Raw genomic sequence first — 23,415 nt, 5'->3', positions numbered from 1 at the left:
TTCCCCAGTAAAATCTTTTAAGCAAATTTTGACTTATAAACCTGTGCAAATGTTGTGGTTATAAACTATGCATATATGCATAGTGTTTGCTCCTAAGGTTGGGCTTTGTTTGCACAGAATAAATGTACTGTGCTGGGAAAATTTGTTTTTCAGTGTGTGCTGATCTGGAGTAAAAGACACAACCATCAATGCAGCAAAGATTAACAATGCTGTTTCATGGGCAGTTAACCTCGAAAAGCCACTCAAGCACCATAACATGTCACACTCCAGTGCCCACAGCCTCCGCACACATGTGTCATTGTTTTGGATTAGCCGAAGTCCAGGTTTTAGGTATGTGCCAAGCCGGGGCAGGTAGAATGCAGCTGTTGATTTATCAAGCTGCTGGCTGATTTATGAAGTTTGTCAGAGAGCTGCCAAAATCAGAGCTGCTCTCATGAAAGCTTGAAAAGTGTATTCATTATACATTAAAACATTATCCATTGCAATCTCACTGTGAGGCGTGGAAGCAACATCAAGTGGCGGATGACATTAGAATGATGGAAAGGTGTGGGAATTAAAGAAACGCGATAAATGAATTATAAGGTGATCTGATTAACAAAAATAAAAATAAAGAAAAACATTAGAACAGGTCTTTATGTGGAAATAACAAAAATATCTTCAGTGACACACGAGTTATAAATAAACCAAAGCAAACATCAAAACTAAACAGATCAAACTACAATTCATAACTGTTTTTATTTTTTATGCATTTGTCCGCATAGTCCCAACCTCTTTTTTCAAATGCATGACAATTTGTCTTTAAAATGAGTTGTTTTAAAGTGAACAAAAACAGCATCAAGGGGGAAATAATATTATATATAAGTTTTTATTTGCACATTTCGAAACAGTTAAAAATGACTGCGTGGGTGCCGTGCACATGCACTCTATCACCCTGACGAATGGCATGAAATTTTCCCCAATCTAAATGTGTTTACATAACTGATGAGAACAAATACTCCTCAAAAGAAGACTTAACCTCGCTCCAGCTCTGCAATTGACTTCTCACATCTCAGCAGTGAAGAGATCTCCTCTGTAATGAACTGGGCCAGGAAGCAAAGTAGACGTACTGTGACCTCAACAATGAGTTGGCTGTTGCCCTCGGAGAATCTGAGTGTGCTTGATTGCACCTGGGAACAATTAAAGGCAATAAGGTTAACTACGCCTGACCTCTTACCTTTTCAGTTCAGGGTCAGTGACGGATGAGTTGTTGGTCATGTGAGGGTGAAACTGTTTTCCTGCTTTGTTTAGCATGTGTTACATGTATGAACAATGAATGATCCGTGTTTTAAGTTAGAGATGGAACAGAGTGTAATCAAGTGTTTCCAATAACAAAGGTTTATTTGTGGAATTTGAAATGGGGGTATGGTCATTAAGAACATGGCTCACTCTGTTCTGGCATGAGCATCCATTAAAAACAGAGCTTTGTACATTTTTGTACAGTGTTGGCTTGAAGCGGCAGATTGTTAACGGGAGAGTGCCTGTGAAAACATTTGTGCACTTGTCTGTGGCTCTAGTGGGAGCTCTCAAAAGTCTGAGAAAATAATACTGGTGATATCATAGAGGTTCTAATTTTGATGGAAAGTCTGTATTACGGCGGGCACAGAGTTTGACAAGACCTAACAAAAGGATTGTGTAAAGTGCAAAAGCCAGAGTCTTTGGAGCGCTCCACTTCTCCCGTATTGATTTGAACCATTGTGTTTTATTTTTTATGTGCCTGACAAGTCTCCCAACCTTATATAAGTGCAAATAAAAAGCTGTAATACGAAAACAACCTGCATTCTTTTCAAGGTCATAAATGTATGTAAATGTAGATGTGTCAAGGACTAATCAAACAAACAAAAAACTTTCTTTCACTTTCAATGCAAAGCAATCAAAGTACCAGGGCTGCTTAGATTTACATGCAATTTGTTCACATATCTTTGTCTTTTTGATAAATACTGCATGTACATATTTACTAAAAAGAAAACTCTTATATTTCTTGTACTTTTATTCCAGATGTTCACTTTAATGCTGTTTTAGGACGGTATTTACACTAAATTATTTTTAAAAAGCATTTTCTCTGCATTAAACACTTTGAAATAATACCTTTGGTACCTTTGGACGATGGGGATCAACTGGGGACTTTCTGTTTGGATGTTCTGTTTCTGTTTCCAATATTCTCCTGCAGACCCAGGACATGTATGTTATGTTAACTGGTGATTTTAAATTAGCTGTAGGTGTCTAGGCAGTAATGGATATCTGCTTTTCCTTTACAACCTGTGCAGAGTCTACCCTGCCTCTTGTCCTCTCAGCTGGGACAGGCTCCAGCACCCTCTCCTGTAACTCTGCTTGGATAAGCAACAAACCAAAAAACGTCAGGTGTGCAGACTTGTTTTCCACCTCTCTGTAGTTTTGACAAAAAACGTGGTCAAAGACTCGCAGTCCAATTCACTGCTCCATGTTAAGCTTAACGCCTCACGGTATTAAAAAATATATTTTAAATAAACACAGGAGGCGTGTTCAAATGGACTCTTTGCAAACAAACAAAAACCCCACATAATTTGAATTATTAAATTCAAATTATAATTAAAAAAATACTAAAACACAAGGTACATAAACCAATATAGGTTTTTTTAATGGTCACTTCACTTACAGCCTTGTGAAAAACAAAGTACAACCCTCTGTTTCAGTAACATATAGAACCACCTTTGGCAGTAATAAATGTAAGAAACAGTTTTCTGTACAACTTCAGCAGGTTTATATTCATATGCTAGTTCATTGAGGTTTGCAAGCATTATTTAAATACAACTCTTTTACCCCACATTTCAATCAGGTTGAGATTTGGACTTTGAATGGGCCACTGCAACACCTTGATTCCTTTATTATCAGCCATTCTTTTGTAGATTTGCTGCTGTGCTTGTAATCATTGTCCTGTTGCATGACCCGGTTTCAGCCAAGCTTTAGCTGTTGGACAGATGGCCTCGCATTTGACTGTAGCATACTTTTGTATACAGAGGAGTTCATGCTCCAGTCAGTGCCTCCGCTATAAAGCTTGACAGTTGGCATGAGGTGTTTGTGCTAATACGCTGTGTTTGGTTTTCTCCAAACGTGGCACTGTGCATTATTACTGTCTGTCCAAAGGACATTATTCCAGAAGTCTTTTGATTTGTTGTTCAGATAAGCGATGTTGTTTTTAGAAAGAGACTTTTTCCTGGCAACACATCATATGTGTTCAGTTTTTTTCTACTTGTGCGTTCCTGAACTGAAATGTAAGTCTTTATTTTGTTTGTTTGATTTTTTTTCCAGTTACTTAGTATTGCACAGGCTGACTTTGGGATGAATTTGTTAGGATGTCCACTCCTGGGAGGATTCTGGTTGTGATAACCATACCTGACTGCTTCAGATCTGCAAACTGGAAGAGAAATTTCACTGCTAGTGATAAGATAACGCTAACTGTCACAAAAACAACAGAGGTGCTTTATGTACGTTTAAGATTTCAAAGTCAAAGTTTAGTTCAGATTACAATGAAGTAGTTCAAGATCATAGATGGCAAACATGTTTTTCACAGGTCACAACACCAAAGAAAGAAAAACAAAAAACAATCCTCGTGATAACGCCTTATTGCAATCACATCATAACTAAAACACAATAAAAATAATATTATCTTAATTTTTTTAAATCACAATTCAGGCACGCGTGTGTGTGTGTGTGTGTGTGTGTGTGTGTGTGTGTGTGTGTGTGTGAGAAAGCTGTGAAGAGAGGTGAATGTGAAGTTAAATTGCAAACCATGTCGAGACCAGAAACAACTACCCACTGCTACAAACATGACATCACATTTCTCCACACACTTGCAAAGGCAGCATGCTAACACTGAATGCGGACCCCAACTAAGCAGCAACAGCTTGATTTTCAGCAGGTAACAAAAGCAGAGATGAGCAGGCCTGTAGCAGAATCAAACAGACGTATACAGAACAAAACAGAGTGACGCATAAACAAGGATTATTTATTGAAATAAAAATGTTATACATAAACTTAAGACATTAAACTGGTCATGAAAAATACAAAAATGTACACGGAAAACACTGAATTTTAGCTCTGCTGGTTAGCTTTAACATTTCAATGTAAACATAAATAGGTATGTAGGCAATGGGTGTAGTTATGCATGTCCATCTGAAAGTATGATAAAAACATAAACAGAGGGTTTGGAATTTGAGATTCCCGAATGAATGTGCATATATGCTGTGTTCAAACTGGGGTCTGCACTACACATCTTTTCATTTATTTATATTTTTGAGATCCACACACAATACTACAGATGGCTGTAGTCATTTTTGGCTTTCACTTATCCTGTCTGTATAGTAACATCTCATCTCACTGCACCACTGATCCAGTTCGTAGCTTATTGTTCTCCCTTTTTTTTCTTATTCAAATGGTAGTTCACCAACACCTGTACAAGCATCTGGAAGTAGTTGCTTAAGTTTTTTGTTGTGTTAAAATGATTCATAATCAAAATTAGGAGTACACCTACTAAATTTTGGTAAACACAGAAAAGCCTTTGGTGAGTGCCGTCACAAGCATATATTGACTATTGTAGTTTTATAATAGCAACTGGCAACACATTGCCAGTTGCCATTTATTAAACACACACAATAGCTGCATTTAACACTCTTGTCAGGTAATGGATATCTGCTTTTCCTTTACAACCTGTGCAGAGTCTACCCTGCCTCTTGTCCTCTCAGCTGGGACAGGCTCCAGCACCCTCTCCTGTAACTCTGCTTGGATAAGCAACAAACCAAAAAACGTCAGGTGTGCAGACTTGTTTTCCACCTCTCTGTAGTTTTGACAAAAAACGTGGTCAAAGACTCGCAGTCCAATTCACTGCTCCATGTTAAGCTTAACGCCTCACGGTATTAAAAAATATATTTTAAATAAACACAGGAGGCGTGTTCAAATGGACTCTTTGCAAACAAACAAAAACCCCACATAATTTGAATTTGGTCCACCTCTCATTGCGTCTCCATGTGCATGACACAGGGCTTCAAGTGCAGCTGCTATTTTTACAATGCTCCATGCAAGTCAAAGTCTCGTGTTTGAACTGGTCCTGTCAAAACAGCTACTCCATAACCTGGAGAGGACAAAGTCCCAGGGAGCTAAATCTGGCTAGTGCAGTGTGTGATGAGTTAAGACTGCACTGGTATGGTCCACTAAGTAATGCATTTTTAATACACTGTGTACTGGAAGACAATGGCATGCACCAGTTCAGGGTGCTTTGGCTAAATGTTCTCCCTCAGATCCCTCTGGATGTTACAGTATAACTTCAAACATAGTCTGACTATGGGGAGATGAATTCATGCACTACTCAGCCAATACCAAAAAGAAATATGGTCATGGTCATGTCCCTGACCTGGTGCAAGAGAGTTGGGTACAGACAATTTAGATTTGCTCATTAGTTTTACATTTTTATCCAGGTTCTGTTTTGCAACAACAAAACATGCAGAAAAGATATAATATACTCCATGTTTACAACCAGTGCATAAAAGGTTGCGCCATTACCAATCAAGTTCAGAACCACTGCAGTGCAATTTATATTAAAGTAATTATTATTCCCTTACCCATTCAGTAACCAGTAGCAATGCCCTCTTCGCTTTCATGTTGAATTCCCAACCTGCCGTTGCACAGGAAAAGATTTTGTAATACCTTCAGCCAATCTAGCTTTCAATTAAAAACGCAGCGAACGTTAATGAAGGAACTGATCTCTGGACGAGGACTGAGTAGACTTCTTGTGTCAGTATATGTATATTACCTTGTAATTCTACCTTGTGTTTAACTTTTAATTAAAAATGTATTGTAGATACAGTGTAATATGAGGCATCTGTTACATCTCTTTATTTTCCTGTTTATTCTCTTCTGCATTGTACAGAGAGGTCATCAGAGACTTTGCTGTCAGTCTCTTAGCATCAGATCTCTGTCATAACATGTCTCTGGCATTCGACGCAGCAGCCAAATTCACAGATGAAACACTCCTTTGATCAGCGAGTCCTTTGAGTGTGCTCTTTAAATCTCCGCTGCCACTGTGGGCATTCAGGGGACATCAGCAGCAATGCCACAACACTACCATTGTGCTAAAGCATCTTCCTCTATAAAACTCACTGAGAGCATACGAAAACATGAAGCCGAGCGATCAAACAGCATTCCTTTAATGCTTGCTGTGCTCAAATCATCTTAAATAATGTTGAACATGTGCGTAACGCTGCCTTGTCCAACATCACTTTTGAAATGCTGCAGTATGGTAATGCATTTCTTCGCCTGCTCCCACCGCTTGTATTTTTCATTGAGTTTCATAGAGTTCCCATAGTGGGACATAGTGTAACTTTTAATTCCCGTCAACATATTCTCTTTTAGTAGAGGACTTCCTGCATCATTTCTTAAACTTAAATAGAGCACTACAGTGAAAACCAAGAGGCTGTTCACATCTCGGGTAGCTAGGATATAAAATATTTTTATATACTGTAAGTTTCACAGTTTATTTTTAGCTCTTTTAACACAGTTTTCCATCAATGACTATTATCCAATATGCACTCGATGCTACTATCAAGTGGTATATAGTGTGAATGGGTATAATGAAGGAATTATTTATGATATTGTACTCTTTATGCAGCCTTTCACAAAAAGCTCATTCCTGTTCTTGTAAAATGTGTCAGCAATAGCAATCTTTACAGCTCAATATATAGTAAAGTCGTGAGACTCACACGTGAGGTTGAACGTGGCGATATTAACAGGATCAAAGGATACATTCTTCTTGTTTCATCACAATTCAAGCATCAGTACTGGAATGTTTATATCTTTTATCAACTGCAAAGAGTCAATCATTTTTCAGGTGTAATAAGGAGTAGGAAGGAAAGTGCAGATAATCAGTTTTACCAGTTTTCTTTAATGTGTAAGTACTGACAAAACATGTATCCAAAACAATGTGATTATCTTCTATATGTAAGCACCATCCATCCAAGGCGATGCTAAAATACCTACCCCACCACCCTGCCTCTCACCAAGGGCGGATCCAGACTGAGACGGAGTCCAACCCTGGTATAGGAGACTGGTGAGCCCGACTATATCTAACCAGTACCTCTCAGTGTCAAACACTAGCTCAGGCTCTTTTCCCACCAGAGAGGTGACGTTTCATGTCCCAATCTTGCTCGTTTGTTAACTGAGGGTTGGTCCGCCATAGCCTGGCCACCGCCTAGCACACACTGCACCCAACTTCTACAGAACCTCCTGTGGGCGGTAGGCCGACAGGAGGGTGGGCCCATGTCCCCTCTCTGGGGCCGGATCCCATGGACTAAGGCCCTCAGACACCGGGGCCCCAGTAACCCTAGCTTTTTTTGAAAATATGTGTAATTAAAGTTTAGAGTCACAAAATGTTGCACAACAGAAAAGAATAAAATAAATAAGAACATTTAGTGTCACAATAGTTAATAGAAAATCACAATAAGATACAATAAAACAAACAGGTAGTTAAATCTGCTTGTTAGCTTCAGATGTACTTTGTCAGAGTTGCACCTTGTGTAGACACAGCACATTAGCATGCTAACTGTTACTTACGTCCTATCAGAGGCATGTTATTTTTTAAAATTATTTTATTATCATATCTAAATAAATGCTTGTGATTTAAATTTACAGTGTGTATCTAAGAACGTTAATGTCCTGTGTCACTGACTGACTAGAAAACAGGTAATTGGAGATTCACCAAACCCCTTACAACCCATGGGAAGATACTAATCTCTATGAACTCATGGCAAACAGCACCTACATAGCAAAGATTATTAAAAGTCTAATTATGCATATCAAACACCACAGACGGGACAATTAGAAGAGGGAAGCTCCAGGCTGCCTGGGACAGATGGTTTGTCCATTAAAGGAAACTACAGACATATGTATTAGTAACACTTAGCTCAGTATTCTTGAGCTTTTGTGTCTTATTTTTGTTGCAGTTTACTACAGTAGGTAAGTGTTTTTGAACAAATGTTATTTTAATGGAAAAGATATTCCACACACACACACACACACACACACACACACACACACACACAATTAAAAAAATACTAAAACACAAGGTACATAAACCAATATAGGTTTTTTTAATGGTCACTTCACTTACAGCCTTGTGAAAAACAAAGTACAACCCTCTGTTTCAGTAACATATAGAACCACCTTTGGCAGTAATAAATGTAAGAAACAGTTTTCTGTACAACTTCAGCAGGTTTATATTCATATGCTAGTTCATTGAGGTTTGCAAGCATTATTTAAATACAACTCTTTTACCCCACATTTCAATCAGGTTGAGATTTGGACTTTGAATGGGCCACTGCAACACCTTGATTCCTTTATTATCAGCCATTCTTTTGTAGATTTGCTGCTGTGCTTGTAATCATTGTCCTGTTGCATGACCCGGTTTCAGCCAAGCTTTAGCTGTTGGACAGATGGCCTCGCATTTGACTGTAGCATACTTTTGTATACAGAGGAGTTCATGCTCCAGTCAGTGCCTCCGCTATAAAGCTTGACAGTTGGCATGAGGTGTTTGTGCTAATACGCTGTGTTTGGTTTTCTCCAAACGTGGCACTGTGCATTATTACTGTCTGTCCAAAGGACATTATTCCAGAAGTCTTTTGATTTGTTGTTCAGATAAGCGATGTTGTTTTTAGAAAGAGACTTTTTCCTGGCAACACATCATATGTGTTCAGTTTTTTTCTACTTGTGCGTTCCTGAACTGAAATGTAAGTCTTTATTTTGTTTGTTTGATTTTTTTTCCAGTTACTTAGTATTGCACAGCCTGACTTTGGGATGAATTTGTTAGGATGTCCACTCCTGGGAGGATTCTGGTTGTGATAACCATACCTGACTGCTTCAGATCTGCAAACTGGAAGAGAAATTTCACTGCTAGTGATAAGATAACGCTAACTGTCACAAAAACAACAGAGGTGCTTTATGTACGTTTAAGATTTCAAAGTCAAAGTTTAGTTCAGATTACAATGAAGTAGTTCAAGATCATAGATGGCAAACATGTTTTTCACAGGTCACAACACCAAAGAAAGAAAAACAAAAAACAATCCTCGTGATAACGCCTTATTGCAATCACATCATAACTAAAACACAATAAAAATAATATTATCTTAATTTTTTTAAATCACAATTCAGGCACGCGTGTGTGTGTGTGTGTGTGTGTGTGTGTGTGTGTGTGTGTGTGTGTGTGTGTGTGTGTGTGTGTGTGTGTGAGAAAGCTGTGAAGAGAGGTGAATGTGAAGTTAAATTGCAAACCATGTCGAGACCAGAAACAACTACCCACTGCTACAAACATGACATCAAATTTCTCCACACACTTGCAAAGGCAGCATGCTAACACTGAATGCGGACCCCAACTAAGCAGCAACAGCTTGATTTTCAGCAGGTAACAAAAGCAGAGATGAGCAGGCCTGTAGCAGAATCAAACAGACGTATACAGAACAAAACAGAGTGACGCATAAACAAGGATTATTTATTGAAATAAAAATGTTATACATAAACTTAAGACATTAAACTGGTCATGAAAAATACAAAAATGTACACGGAAAACACTGAATTTTAGCTCTGCTGGTTAGCTTTAACATTTCAATGTAAACATAAATAGGTATGTAGGCAATGGGTGTAGTTATGCATGTCCATCTGAAAGTATGATAAAAACATAAACAGAGGGTTTGGAATTTGAGATTCCCGAATGAATGTGCATATATGCTGTGTTCAAACTGGGGTCTGCACTACACATCTTTTCATTTATTTATATTTTTGAGATCCACACACAATACTACAGATGGCTGTAGTCATTTTTGGCTTTCACTTATCCTGTCTGTATAGTAACATCTCATCTCACTGCACCACTGATCCAGTTCGTAGCTTATTGTTCTCCCTTTTTTTTCTTATTCAAATGGTAGTTCACCAACACCTGTACAAGCATCTGGAAGTAGTTGCTTAAGTTTTTTGTTGTGTTAAAATGATTCATAATCAAAATTAGGAGTACACCTACTAAATTTTGGTAAACACAGAAAAGCCTTTGGTGAGTGCCGTCACAAGCATATATTGACTATTGTAGTTTTATAATAGCAACTGGCAACACATTGCCAGTTGCCATTTATTAAACACACACAATAGCTGCATTTAACACTCTTGTCAGGTATGAAGTGACAGAATAACACAGCCCTGGAAATGTCTGGTAAAGAAGCAAAAGATGCACTGCTCTGCTAGGTTAGCAAGACAGACCGATCAGAGAGAGATGAAGTGCAAGCTACACTCCAACTTAATGTTACTGTTATCTGATGAAATCAAACTCGGAGGAGAAAGAACACTTGTCTCTTCTTGTTCCTGCAACTGATTTTCATGTGTGTGTGTGTTTCGTTTTAAAGCAGTTGTATAGTCCCACTTCATCTTGAAGTATTTATACCTGATTTGACACAAAGGAGACAGGCCCCTACACAACTTTCCTTGTGATAATATGGGGTTGTCTGTGAAGTTTAATATTATATTGTTTGGATAACTGATCCTATAAACATTAACTATCACCAGAGTTTACACTCTTGTTTTTGTGTCTTTGCAAATGGCTATGTTTAGTTCACTGTTCAGACTGTATAGACTATGATAATTACTTAATTTGAAGCTAAGTGTTTGTTTTTTTTTTTGTCTTTCCTCATGCAGGTGCACTGTACAGGGTTATGAAATTAATCATACCGGATGGACAGACAGATCAATAGAAGAGCAGGCCAAGACTCCTTAGTGAGGAGTTGCATAGATAACACTCTGACTTGTATGGGATAACTGACTCACCTGGCTGCCGGGATATCGCATGTAAGCTCTGAAGAAAACGTTTCACATTCTGCACCCGTACCCAAGTCTATGTTGGCACCCGCACAAGGCCACGGCACAAGGACCACTTTCACATTCAGCAGTTTGCTCCTCCTGTGACTACTTAGCACTACACATTCTCAGCACATAAAGTAACGACAGCACGGTGAAATGACAACTGTGTTTGCATGTGGATGTGTACACACAGCCGCACACAAACCTCCCTTTTCTCCCTCTATCACTCTCTTTCTTACACATACATCAATACAAAGCACAAAAACACACAGACAGTGAGATACTCAGAGATGCACAGAAGGGGGGTGGGGGGGTTTACCATAGAGACTTGGACTCATTGATCTTCTCAGGAGGGGGTTAGTGGAGATCAATCTCCCTGCACAACAGTGACCCCTGGTGGAGGACTAAAGTTCCCCTAACAACCAAGACAAACGTCTTAGCAGCTCCTTCCGCGTCCCCCGTTATTAATAAATAAATAAATGAGGCAACATCTCAAATTCCAAAATAATCTTTTCATGATGCATGATGTAAAAACTCTTAGTCGGACTGAAATTGCCATTTCACTTTTTAAATTGCGAGAGTGAATAATGAGCAGAGTACAGAGGGATTTTATTGACACGCAAGGTGAGAGAGGTAGTAAATTCAAATAAGATGTATCTGGTTTTCCATCATCTCTGTACACATTTGCACACAAAGAACTGCAGTCTGGATGACAGAACTGGGCAGAGGGAGGCAAAGGCTGCCCCCATGCAGTGCTCAGTGCATGTGGAAATCATTTTTCTCTCCATGCACCTCCCACACCATTTTTCCATATACCACAGTTAAGACAAAGCACACCACTACTCATTCCAATTATGCACCAGATACAGTAGGAACAGCTGCAAGACTGTTTCTGACAAGAATAGGTAATGAGCGATTTATTTCAGATTCATGGGACAAAAAAGGGGTACTTTATTTGTTTCAGAAAAAAATGGTAGAGCTGACATTTATGGATTAGAGCCAGCAAGCAGTTCATTAATCAAACAAAGACACAACTTATTGCATAATATCTAGTTGGATTGGTCTAAAATAAATGTACTGTGCATAAAATGTAAATTTAATTCATTGTTTCGTTCATTGCCATTTGGTCTGACAGTGTTGATTCAACAATCTAAATGTTATATACAAGTAAATATGCACAATTGTTTCAATATCTTTAGTTTTCTTCTTCTATTAATAGGAACCCACTGATCATGACTGTGCCTACCTATTCTTGTGCCAGTATTTCTTTCATCACATTGCCCTCTCTGTTGTGCAAAGATTTATGTGGACCTTATACCACTAAATGTATAATGCATGAGCTTGGACTTATAAATATATCAATAAATAAAATGTAACCTGCCATCTTCTGTAATGTGTGAATTTAACTGCTGACTGGGACTTCTTGGTGAGCTTGAGCATAACAAAAATATATTTTATTGGAATGCACCTAGGGCACTAAATAATGTTTTTAACTGAAATATTGTCATACAAAATTGAGCTATATGTGCTCAATGCGCTTCCACTGCTGAGAGAGTGCTTTTCCCCTCAGCATTTTTCTCCATCACAATATCCAAATGTTCCCGAATGCCACCACGTGATAAAAACAATAATTCACTCTATTTTTCGCTAATGGTTCAAATCATTCTAATTACTACTTCATGACTATTAATTAAAATCATCATACAGTACCCAATAGTACTGAATTACTAACTTTAATATAGTAACACAATATGACCTTTTGTCCTTATACTCACAGTGTGGATAAAGATTATTGCGTGCTCTATGCGAAGTCGTTCATAGTGTGGCGCAGATTCAAAGTAGCTCTAACTGACAAGAACCATGCTGTCATTAAAAAGATGTGTTGAATACTGTTTAGTCTTTACTTCACAGAACAAAGGTGCTTGACTGTTGATATGATTTGGCAATAAATTATGTTAAGCACTTTTAAGAACAGTAGTGAGGCATAGGTGCTCTGTTTTTTCTGTAGCATGTTGAATGTACTGTTTTGTTTCTGTAAAGTAAAAACTGATATGAGTGCAGCACAGTGATTAAAACAGAATTTGTTTTCATAATGTTGTTTCCTACTCGAGTCAAGCAAATATTTGCTCAGGATGTTTGGGTGAAAGTCAACGATTTATGGTTATTTATGTTTTTTTGGTTGTTTATTTTTGAAGAGGTTTACGTGTAAAAGATGGAACTAACTCCATCGAAATTTTGCAGAGTGCATCTTGGTTTATCGTACACGTCACATATGTTTTCAATTGAGTTAGTTTCAGAGTAGGAAAAGCGTTTTTAATCTGAGACAAATACCCTAAATAGTGAGTTTGTAATAACGTTAACAGTGATGAGAGGATCAAACAAACTGAAATGAATTGATGGCTCGTTATAACATTGCTTTGTTTACTATAACAAACAGGAGGAAACAGAAAAGACACGCTTCCCTCAGCAGTTGAGGTAAATAAAGGTCAGTGAGATGAAATAAAGTTCATGTCGATAAAACAACATTGTTCCCAGACTTCTCTTCACTTGTAAATGTGGACACCAGCAGAGATTTTAAAGTTTATGTATTTATTTATTTCCATGTTATTCAGTGCAACAATTAATGTCATTCATCAGTCATCAGTGAACACTTTAGAAATCAGCTTGAAATCTTTGATCGCTCAGCTTGCCTTTATTGGCTCTCCCCCCATGAAACACCCTTCAGCGATGATTGGATTTCAGCTGGATTACACCAAATGTTAATATTTTATTTCCTCACTTCAAGAAAAAACAATGGAAGAGGATCGTATGCCCTCTGTCAACTCTACACCTACATTTTCTAGATCTTGGAGGGTGTCTGTGTCCACTACAGGGTCAGAGGGTCAGAGCTGTAGGAGCCAAAGGTCTGCATACTGTGAGACTCATACTGTGAGAGCTTCCAGGATCAGGTAATATTTGCAGACTTTTGGTAAACTCTCATTACCTCCCTTTTAGAAATGCTGCCCAGAATATAAAACTTAAAATGATGTGACACTGGTAATTAAAGTGTCCAATAGCAGCAGAGGGAACGTTAAACCTCACATATTATACAATTGATTATAAACAAGTAAGAGCAACATATGGTGTGGACATTACTTATTCCAGAGACTGGGTTCACATCTTATATCCATTTGTGGTTCGGTAAAGGCAGCAGGGAAATACTGGAAAATGTTTTTTGTAAAAGATGCTGGTTCAATTACGTGATAAAGTTTGCTCTGCACTAATTTCAGCAAGGTTGCTGAAGTCCCTCCTGTTCACTTCTGTGATAGCTGGATCACCTCCAGTGTGTCAAACTATAATTTGATTATTTTTTCAGGAAAGCCAGAAAGCCCCCCAAAAAACATTCATTCTCAATGTAGCTTAGGAGATGAATTCTTGATCCACAACCCACTGAAAGTCAGAAAAAACAAAAAAGTACTGTGTATGATCCTGGTGTTGCCCTTGACACACTGCTTTCAGGTTTAGACGCTGCAGACCTTTCAGCTGAAAACTGCTTGTTCACAGCCAGAGATCCAGCTCTAATCACCAGTGATGGCTCTCCATGAAAAATCTGTGTCACTTTAAAAACAAAATTGGGTGTTGGCTTTCTTCGCAGATTTGATGTTTGTCAGGAGAGGAAGGTACAAACAGCTGCTGCTGGAAGCTGTCCAGACATCTCCAGAGAGACGACCTTGAGAGGGAGAGCTGGCCAAATTTCAATCAGGTGAGGTTTTTAATTTTTGCAGTCCAATCCCTGTAAGTTTTTGATTACATGTGTGATATATGAGAGGAATATGTGAGGATGATATGGGAAGTCTTTATGAATTTGCCTGAAGAGACGTCACTGAAGTCAGATAAGGTTGAAGACTGCGATCCAAGTAAGAAAGACAGAAAGAAACATGCTGTCTAACTGGTTATCTTGCTTTGATTTGGAGCCTTCTTCTAATGTCTAGAAATTGGTAGCTCTGGTAGTGTTATCATTTTTTAAAGATATAGCTCCCCTTGGATTATCAACAATGTCTTTATCATGTGAAAAGAGCTGCAAATAGAGGGATTGAGTTTGACGCATAATAAGGAAAGTTAATCTGTGGAGTAAGCAGAACTTTATATTCACCTCTTACTTTTAAAAGCGCCATCTTTTTTTTCTTTAAAAAAATCAAGTTTTACATAGACATATATGTTAATATTATGACATTAAAACTCCACTAAGGCATTCTCACTGCTTCAGTTTCTACAAGTAGTTTTTGAATGAGAACACATAACGAAAATACACAAGATGAAACATGTTGCCAGTTAACATTGTGATGGACTTCTTTTTCTAATTTGACTATTGACAAGCTATGATAATAGATTGTATTGATAAAAAGCACAATCTGGAATCTGCATTAATTGTCCTTTAAAGCCTGATTACTGTTGCAAATAAGTGTTGCATGACCAGAGAGATGACTCACACTTCTGTAGAAAATGAAGACAATCATTCAGCCTCATGTTCGAATTACCAAGGCTTTGTTACAGCGATTCCATTATGTTCTTAGATCTCCATAATTGAGTGCAGTATCATTTTGCATGAGTAGAAAAACCTAAAACCAAACTGACTCAAACTTTAATGCACCATTGCCTTATTTCAAGAATCCTTATAGTATCTATGGTGTGGAAATCATATGAGTGCTTCCCACCTTCAGCAAGAGCGATATGACAGAAATCACAAATCATAGCACTTCCATACGTGTCTTGTGCTTTACATCTCCAATGCTTGCAGCATTTCCAGCATTTGAGAGGCGTGATATCTACTGGCCCATGTATCTCTTCCATTTTAGCTTGCCAGTGGTACAGTATCCATCTCCATTACATGGTCACAGATGGACAACAAGGCCATGCCTGGCACAGCTCACAGAGTGGCCCTGTTCCTCTGAGAATACACCCCTGCCATCATATTCAAATGGACTTTCTGCTGGCTGTCCCCTTGCTCTCCGCGGCTCACAACAAAAGATAGCAAGAGGTGTGGGAGGGAAGAAGAGGAGGAGGGTGGCTGAGGTGAGCCTGAGGTGGGCTGATGAGAAGAAGAGAGTTGCCATTGTCTCTAAGGGGAACAGGGATGCCAACAGTGAGACGCTCTGCAGACACAGAAATTAGATCATTTAGAAATTCAACTCTTGCACACCAATTGCTTTTCTCCTTCTGCTGTGCCCCTTCCCGCTCCACTTCTTGTTTTATGCCCTTATCGAGGCAGGTTGGAGGAAGCTCTGAGACAGGCTGACATGGACACAGACTACCTCTAAAGTCCTTAAAAGGTAATTGAGCCTTCCAGCCCACACCACTAATTTGTGTGACTCTGCCCACTAGCTAGCAGTGTGAAAACAACAGAAGGAGGGAAACTGAGGAGCGCTGGGAAGAATGACTCCCTCGGACACAATATGTTAATTGGCTCTCTACAACTGACAGCCATAAGAAAGGTTGAGGCTATATGGAGGAGAATTACCAGAAAGGGCATGGTCAGGAAAATGATAATGGCTAGTCCCTGCAGCACTGGGAGAACTACTCTTTCATCACCATCTGCAAAACGATAATCTTCTAGTGATTTTGTGCAACAATAGCAACCATTATAATGAAATATACTGCACTGATTTCTAAAAAAGAAGGAAAAATAGAAGGAAAAAAAGCTATTCGACTGAAACAGTAGGGACTCTCAGAGGCCACTGCTTACAGTGTGTTAGGGGCAATGGGTGTTTGTGTGTGGAGGAGAGGTTTACTGTGGTTGTAATTGAAAGACAACTTCGAGACCTCAAAGGAGTCTACCAGGTATGCGGAAGGTACAGACCCGCCTCTTGCCCTGCTTTAAATTCACCTCAAGAATTTGATTTCTTCAAATGCCAACACTGTTGGAAATGAACTATTTGTCCAGGGTCTGAATGATGAGGAAGACCCTCCCATGAATCACCTTCAGTACCTCTGTGGCCTTCAGCCTCCTAATATCCATATCTCTTCACTTTCCTCCAATCAATAATGAGATGACGCCCTTGGAAATGCAGGATAGATTACTCAAATGGGGTATTATATTTGTTGAGACCACAGAGAGCAACGCCTTTCTAAACTAGATTGACATGACGGTGGAATTTATTTTTAAACCTACACTCAGAGTTTTAGGTACAAACGTTATTGCGATTAATATTTAGTGTCCATAAGGCTAAAGGAATGAATGACTCTCATCCACGATGCTGACACATAGTAACAGATTTAAGACTAGGTAAACTTGTTGTTTTTAATATGTAATCAGCCAATTGCAGGTCAGGATTTATTAATGTAGTTCAGATGAAGGAGATAACTCCCCAGAAAAAAATAACAGCAGTAACGGCAAGTATGTCACTTCTTAAAAAAGTAAGTTTGACAACTTTCATCTGTTTTTTTTTTCTAATCTTAATTTTGATTAAGATGAATTTTTAGGCATTTTATTAGTTTTATCAATGACTTCATTGATCATTTAATTACAGATTGTAAAGTTTAAACAGATCAATAAACAAAGGGTATAACAGATAGCACAAAAACACCTAAAAAATATTTTCACACACGAAGGACATTATGCATATATATTATGTACATTATTTAAATTTAAAAAAATAAAAATGAATTCTAGATAAAATAAAGACAACATAAAAACAGACTGCCTACATTTTCAAAGTGACCTCACAGCTGGCTAGAAAAACATAAGAAACAGATTTGAAATAATTGTTGTAAAAAGTTGAGCGGTCAAAGTTTACCTCGTCCACATCTGCTGCCGATCACCAAAACTCTCATTCACCATCCACAGCCCTCCTCAGCTCCTCTCCTCAGGCCAGAAAACTGTTTGGCTGCCGTGATCTGAATTTCACTTTTTATTTACTCTGATTAGTTCTCCACACTCTGGACTCTCTGCTCAGTTCAGCTACGTTTTCCTGCTCAGAACAGCCAGCAACTCCGCCACACCATCGGTTACGCTCCCCACTCCGCCCCGATTCAAAATCCCAGCAGAAATTATTCATATTTTATTTAACGACAGTACGCTAGATATTAATTTATCAATCCCATTTAGCTAGCTCTGGCTAGTATTACAGCCGCCTTCACATTAAAATGCATGTAAACAACCATTTTGCCAGACAACCTGACATTTAGTACTTGGTGAATGTGGTGATTATTTTTTATCATTTTTCTTCTGATCCCGTACACCTGGAGCTTCAGTATTTGATGAATAAGCCTATTTTAAGAAAAGTCAAAAACATGACGGAGATTTAATTTAACAGAGTTACAGGATTTGTTTTTTTCTTTGGTGGTTCTGATGTTAAATTACTTTGAAAATTGCATGGTTGTTGGTGGCATATGGGTTGGCCTTGATATTGTAGAACCTGCTGATCTACTGGGATTTTTCCACACAACTTATTCTTGGATTTGCAAAATCAAAAATATCCAGTGAACAGAAGGTCAGAAGAAAATGCCCAGGCTGTTTTCATATCCTTGTTACACACCGGCCCGAAGCCGGGGTGCGACACAACAAAAAGATAAACTCGATACATAATAACGACAAAAAAAATCACACCACGGCAGAATGACGAGAGTTGGTTAATTTATTTACTGAACAGGTAGCGAGCTTCAGGGTGGGCGATGCCAAAACAACAAACAAAACACACTAGAAAGAAAAAAAGAGCTAACTTACCTCCCACGATCCCAAAACAAAATACAATTCTCTAACCTGTCTCCCTACCCGAAACAGGAGAAAAGAGGGGAATAAAAGAAAACGGCTTCCCACCCCTACAGCTACCAAGCCCAGGTACAACCCCTTTTTCAGCATTAATATTGCAGCCCCGTGCAGTCACACACCACGACGGTCCCCAGACACACAGCTCACGGGAAACCAGGAAGTCTCCTCGCCGACCCAGTCCAACCCCTTTTGTAGCTGGCCTCTTTCCTTCCTCCACCAATGGGTGGCCTCCACCTGGAAACAAGCAACACTGAATACAAATACAAACAATAACAACACCGTACCGCAAATAATGACCCTGGGTCATAACACCCCCCCACCTAAAATCAAGCATCTCATTAGAGAGATGCTAGACCTAGTATCAAAAACATTAAAACAAACAAACAAATCGAACACTTCCTAGGGGGAAACCAGACTCATCAGTCACTGTCTGTGTCATCACTGATGATCCCCTGCAGGTTGGCCCATTCGGACATTTTCCTGCGACCTCTGTGGGTATTGTTTTCCTGATCACTGTCTGATTCCGAGTTTAGAGTGCGCTGATATTCAGAGGACGGACAGTCCTGTTGTTTCTGACTTGCTGAGGCACCCCTGCGTGTAGGTCGACCTTGTGTGGTAATGATGTTGTTGACATCAAGAGCAGCCAGTTCTTGAGCTTGCTCTCTCTTCACACCTTTTTCCATTTCTGAATAGTTGGCTGACCATGTACACCAAGCTCTTCAAGCTCCTTCTTCAGAACAGCCACCTGGGAGCGGCAGTCCTCCAGCAGCTTCTTGTAATTTCTCCTCACGCCGCAGAGGGCAATATAACGTTCAAGCCTCGCCACCGATTTGTCATCAGACTTTGGTTTTCTGGTGCTCTCATCTTTCTTCACACTCTTCTTCATCTTTTTATCATTTGTTTTATCAGTCTTATTTTCTTTTTCATCTTCCAAAGAAGGTAGTGATGAAACTGAGTCTGGGTCACTGGTTTTCTCTTCCACTTTTGTATCTTCTTTTTCACTGTCAGAAGACTCGTCGCTCCTAATTTTGTCACTCGTTTCTGACTTGCAGTCTCCATCTGATTCGTTTCCTGCATCACTCAGTGGTGTTCTCCTTCCTTCATCTTTACTGCTGGTTACTGTCTCGACGTTCATTCTCACCATTTTCTTTGGACTGTCACTGCAGTTGCTTTCCTCACTGAGTTCCTCATCAGAAGACTCGTCACTGTCAATTTGACGATTTTCATTTCTCTTTTGTTGTGATTTTTTCACCTCTGGCTCTTCACCATCAGCTTGAGATTTGGCATTTTCTTCATCATTGCTGCTTTCTTTACTTTCTGTTTTGTTGTCCTCTTGAACCTCAGATTCTGATGATGAGCTTGAATGATTATTTTGTGATTTCTTTGCCCAGGATTCATCAGAGGTGGGACCAAGTCATTGTTTTGCAAGTCTCAAGTAAGTCTCAAGTCTTTATCCTCAAGTCTCAAGTCAAGTCTCAAGTAATGTCAGGCAAGTCAGAGTCGAGTCTCAAGTCACTGGTGTAAAAGTCCGAGTAAAGTCACAAGTCTGAAACTTTGAATTTCAAGTCCTTTCGAGTCTTTAAAAAAAAAAACAACGAAAAAATAATGTTGCAGTTATGCTAAATGTAAATATTAGACCATGTAATTTTAAATCTGTGTTTTTCTCAACACATGACAAAAGTGAACGTAGAAAATATACACAAATTGTGAAATTGCACCTCTTTAAAATGCAGCTCAATTAAACCTAGCTCCAAGAATAATTTTCACCGACAGTTCTGAGATAAGCTGCATGTTATTCTTGGATGCGGTTGTAGGACCAGCTTTAAAATCGCATGACAAAAATATCATACACATTAAAAAAAACTGTATCACCAACGTAGCCTGGACAACATTTGCTAGTTAGATGAAGTCAGCTATCTCATTGTAGCATATTTATATGCATATTTATAATCATACGGTTCTTGGAGTGAGTGCATACACTCATGAAGTTTAGTAACTTCAGGTCACTGCAACAAGCCCAGGTACAGTTTACCGACGGATGGGTGCAGGACCTTGAAATGCACCGTGTAGAAAGTAAAGACCATCGTACGTATCATAAGTTTACCAGTCTCACAAATTGTCATCATAAATACACATTCCTTAACCGTTTATTAATAGGACCTTTGAGCTCAACGGTAATTAATTAGTAGTGGAAATAATTTCTGGTAGCATCACAGAAATGTAGCAGTGACAATAATATTGTATGCTGTAATCGTACTGGACAATTAGTGATACAAAAAACCTGTTTTATCCTGTGAATAAAAGTATATGTTTTTGTCAATGTACCATAATAACAGAAGCGAAACGCAATATTGTGTCAGGACAATTCACTATTTATGCACAATAAATAAAGGAGCATAGCGCGACAATTTCTGTTCAGCGCCAGACTTGCTTGTAACCTATATCACTAATTATGTTATGAAAATGACGTATTAACTACTAAAAAACACTGACCTTCGTGTAAATGCTTGGAGCAGACTAACCTGTGAGCTGGAGTGTTCTGGGACGTTATATTTGGTCTTAGAATGGCTGCAATCCAGTCGCGTCTTTGTTACTTCGGAAACATGGCTCGAACAATTTCTCTTCAACGACGTAATCCGATAACAACCGATCTCTTTACCCGTCGGCTTCCCGTGGCTGTCATGCGACCGGCTATTGCAGTTAATAATACAACAGCTTCTTGACATTTTTGTGTTTCTTTTTATCGCTGTATAACTGATTTTAATTGAAAGCCTGCGTGCGCTAGTACCGCTTGCCACGAGTTCCCAGAATCCTTTGCGGTTCTACCCGTGAATGACGTCACATTTTCAATCTCTATATAATATGCATGTTAAATTTTATATTTGGGGTAAAATATCAAGTCTTTTCAAGTAAACCGGTTCAAGTCCAATTCAAGTCCCAAGTCATTGGTGTAAAAGTCCAAGTCAAGTCACAAGTCTTAGAACATTTTTTCAAGTCAAGTCTAAAGTCATAAAATTAATGACTCGAGTCTGACTCGAGTCCAAGTCATGTGACTCGAGTCCACACCTCTGGGATTCATCTTCACTCTCACTCATGACCTCGTCATTTCCATTTTCTCTTTTCCTTTTGTTCTGGAGCTTCTTAGTCTCTGAGTCACTTTCACTTTCATCATTATCCTGCATTTTCATCAGTTCCTCTTGCACCACCTGTTTCATGAAAGTTTTTACTTCTGGCCTTAATGAGTCACATTTGTTGTGTGTCTGATATCTCTTTTTTAAAATTCCCAAGGTCAGCATGCTCAGGTCTGCCTCGTCACGGAGTTGACCACACACAAACCTGCGGATACCTGCTGCCTCCTTCTCCGACACCATACTAAAAACCTTCGCCGTCCCACCATCTACCCCCGGAACAGAACTATCATGCGGCTCAGAGCCGTCCGGAAACATTTCGGATATGTCCACCTCACCACCCAAGCGACGAGCTTGAGCACGAGTAACCACACATGCCGGATAAACTGTGGGGTCACCCAGCTCCGACGGGAATTGGCATAACCGATCCGAAGTAGGACACTCAATAACTTCCGGCATAGCCGGAAACACTTTTCCCCCAGCCAAGTCATTTCCCAAAACAAGATCAATGCCTTCAATTGGCAGCTGATCTCGAACCCCCACCCGCACAGCGCCCGATACGAAGGACGAGGCCAAAGTAACCGTATGGAGAGGCATGCGTAAAAGACTCACCTTGATACCCCACACCAGCAAATCAGAACCACAGTACGACTGCTGAGAGAAAGGCACGACTCCATGCCGCGCCACCGAATGCTTCGCCCCTGTATCCCTCAAGATGGTGATCGGAACCCGGTCCCCCGCATCACCAGACAACGATAAAAACCCTGTCGAAACAAACGGTCGAAACACCTCATCTATCCCCCGCGGAACGACGCCAACCGGCATTAAGCTAGGGCGGGTTACCGCGGAGCAACACTGCACGGCCCCCCCCGAAATGTCGGCCCGCGCCCCCTCCCTCGCCCTCAGCACGGGACAAGAAGCAACGAGATGACCGAGCTCATGACAAAAAAAACATCGGCGGTCCCCAGCGACCACCGTAGGGCTATGCCGCGAGAGCGGGGGAGAACGCCCCCCCCCCCACCTCCGGCAAAACTCTAGAACCCCGACGTAACGGAGGGGAAAAACCCCTCTTGTGCGTCAAAGCAAACTCATCTGCCAGAACCGCCGCTTTCGCGAGGGAAACGACCTTCTGCTCGTTCAAATAAACAACCACCCGCTCCGGCAGACACCCCTTGAAATCCTCCAATAACATCAACTCCTTCAACTGTGCAAACTCCTTAACCTCACTAGCCTGGCACCACCGATCAAAGAGCAAACCCTTCTCGCGCGCAAACTCCACATAAGTCTGATCCCCCCCCCTCACATACTGCCGAAACTTCTGACGGTACGCTTCAGGCACCAACTCAAAAGCACGCAATACGGCAGCCTTAACCACACCATAATCTAAGCTCTCAGATGCTGACAGGCTAGCCCACACCTCCTGAGCCCTACCCACCAGCCGACACTGCAACAGTAAAACCCAGACCTCCTCCGGCCACTTTAACGCGGCAGCCACACGCTCAAAAGCAGGAAAAAACGACTCCACCTCTGATTCACAAAAGGGCGGCACCAATTTAATGTGCCTCCCAACATCAAAATCCTGATGGAGAGCCGGGGCGGGACCAGGCGCCGGCGGCGCAGGGAGCACAGAGGGCGCAGGCG

General features: G+C 40.0%; 1 pseudogene; it reads right to left on the bottom strand.

Moving 5' to 3' along the window:
* Positions 1 to 18,457: 18,457 nt before the first annotated feature.
* Positions 18,458 to 22,236, bottom strand: LOC147322269 (uncharacterized; annotated as a pseudogene).
* Positions 22,237 to 23,415: the final 1,179 nt, after the last annotated feature.

This window comes from Aulonocara sp. 'chitande type north' Nkhata Bay, linkage group LG9 (genome assembly GCF_057382095.1).
Source record: "Aulonocara sp. 'chitande type north' Nkhata Bay isolate Kocher_YH1m ecotype deep benthic linkage group LG9, A_spYH_male_GT1.1, whole genome shotgun sequence".
In the NCBI taxonomy this organism is placed as follows: Eukaryota; Metazoa; Chordata; class Actinopteri; order Cichliformes; family Cichlidae; genus Aulonocara; species Aulonocara sp. 'chitande type north' Nkhata Bay.
The sequence above is the reverse complement of the archived record's forward strand: the minus strand, read 5'-3'. Positions and strand labels throughout refer to the sequence as shown.